Source organism: Haliotis rubra, unplaced genomic scaffold (genome assembly GCF_003918875.1).
Source record: "Haliotis rubra isolate DU_JTF1 unplaced genomic scaffold, ASM391887v1 Scf566, whole genome shotgun sequence".
In the NCBI taxonomy this organism is placed as follows: Eukaryota; Metazoa; Mollusca; class Gastropoda; order Lepetellida; family Haliotidae; genus Haliotis; species Haliotis rubra.
The window spans coordinates 535,633-538,014 of NW_025767264.1; the positions used below are offsets into that span (position 1 = coordinate 535,633).

Below are 2,382 nucleotides of genomic sequence, written 5' to 3' on the forward strand. Positions count from 1 at the left end.
AAAACTGTCACTGCCCTAAACACTTGTAAAGTCTGGAATTATTTTAGTTCCCACCTATGGCACATTTTCTGCACAATCTGTTCTTTTATCTTGTCTTGTGTTTGACTCTCTCCTCTTCAGTTTCACGTGTGGCAGTTCGTCTGATGAACTGGTCTCTTTGACTAGTGGTGAAATAGAGGCGCAGTATTCGCATTTTGCTTTGCTCATACAATCGTTCAATAGTTGCAGTTGGGTCAGCTTCTTAAAGTCTCTGATACCAAAATTAAAATCTATCAAAGAGCCTCTCTTTGGTTTCTCTCATGAAAGAACAAATCTATTGCCCGTTGTCTCACTTCTCCGATCGTAGTCCTATTGTCTACAGAACGAACCTGCTTATAGGTCTCAGTTTTCTCATCTAAATGTAACCATCCAAGCTCAATTCGTCTCATCGACTTTGTATCACTTCTGTTTCCAAACCATTTACTTTTAGATGCTGTCTGTCTACACCACTCTCACTTTCACTGCCAGAGTCTGGTATCCACGTGTGTAGTCTCTTGTTTAATAATTTACTTTTGACACTTGTCCCACTTTGACGATAACAACAGTTTTTCTCCGCCAATCTATCACCATACAGAGGTAAATGTTGTGAAAGATCCTCGTCACTCATTAAGAGCAACACTTTGCCATCAATCTGAAATTTTAAGTTAGTTCAATGTAACAACAAACAAGAATTTACCAATGATCATTGTTCAATAATCAATGTAATTTGGTCTGTACCTGTAAGAATTAAATACTTTGGATACTTTTGTTTGAATGTACCCACAGATTTGGCACTAAATGGCAAATGTGTATATCTCAAATTGCACAGGCTCTCTCGATGAGTCTAAGATGGTAACAGTACATGGTGAAAAGGTTACAATAATGCCTATTTCCTATCAGTAGTTGCATCGCTGTCCTGACATCAAAACTCTCTTCCCCATGATGATTGGTGATTTCAAGAACATACAGGATGGGATTTCAAACGCCACTTTATGAATCTCCAGCTGATGCACAGCAGCTACATAAAGTCGGTCAAAATGTTAATGTAGGTCCAACCTGGATTAGTGACTATAACACACATAACTAAACGGTGATAACAGATATGCATAACACATATACTAAGCAGCAAAAGAAACGTCAGTTTGGAATTTTCCTTCGCAGAAACGGATAACTGTCAACTCATTTAATGTTTTGATTGTATATTTTTGACATCTCCATCTTTACCTGAGCAAAGACATTCCTTCCCAAACTCAGAATTGAACAGAGGAAATGGTCTCAAAAACGCAACCTGACCTCTGAGATGGTTTTTCATGCAACTCATGCTGCACGTGCTGTTCACAAGGACCAGCCCCATAAAATGCATCCTAAACCTGGTTGAAACATTCACATTACAACATCAGCAGGATGCCGTGACTCACGACAGCACAGAGGAACTAGGCGCTAGGAACACTGGAAGCTGGCCACACTTCAAAAGCCACTGTCAATAACTTCCAGGTCAACGTTCAGACCATCTACAGGCTGCAGCAACGTTTCAGGACCACCACCACCACAAATGATCGCCTCCGTACTGGCAGACAAAGGGTGACCACAAGACGACAAGACCGCCATGTTGTGCGACAGCATGTACAGAATCCCTTCATGCAGGCATCCGAAACAGCACGCCAGACAGTGGGAACACACGGAAGACCAATCAGTACTGATACAGTATGCCAACTTCTTAACAGCGGGAACCTCCATTGCCGTAGACCTTACTGTGGAACTATCCTCACCCCTCGTCATCGGCATGAACGTCGCCCTACAACACCAACACTGGCGATACAGGCAATGGAGAACTGTTCTGTTCACAGATGAGAGTCGGTACTGCGTATCAACTGCAGATTGCAGAACAAGAATATGGCGACGACGTGGCCAGCGTTAATCAGACCAATGTGTCTAATTGTGAATTCATACTGACGTTTTTTTGCTGCTGTGTATACTTTAGCTAACCAATTTTAGTGCTTCAATTTAACTGTCTAAAATTTACCGTATCAGCTCCTATTTTTCTGTTTCATTTACTCAATAACTTCTTCTGCAATATCTCGCTCCTATAGAAATTCCCACAGCCTGTCATCTGAAAATTTGTTTCGTTTTGTTAAGACTTTTACTCACAGGTGAGTACAAGTAGGTATATAACTGAAGTCCTGTGTACTGTACAATGTCCACTTGTAAGATGTAATGGTAGCGGTATGAGTTACGATTACCTTGTTGCTACTGTCTACTGCTACAAGAGAGTGTATTCACATAATATTGTATTGTGAGCACATAAAAAGCAAAAGGAAAGTTCACTTTAATCACCTATTTACCTTGTTGACGGCCATTTGATTC

At 40.9% G+C, this 2,382-nt stretch overlaps 1 long non-coding RNA gene across 1 annotated transcript; it reads right to left on the bottom strand.

Moving 5' to 3' along the window:
- Window positions 1-544: 544 nt before the first annotated feature.
- On the bottom strand, window positions 545-2,128 carry LOC124254151. The gene is made up of 2 exons (XR_006892402.1): window positions 2,042-2,128; window positions 545-670 (listed from the first exon to the last, which is right to left on the bottom strand). It is a non-coding gene; the product is annotated as an uncharacterized LOC124254151 (long non-coding RNA).
- Between the last annotated feature and the right edge of the window lie 254 nt (window positions 2,129-2,382).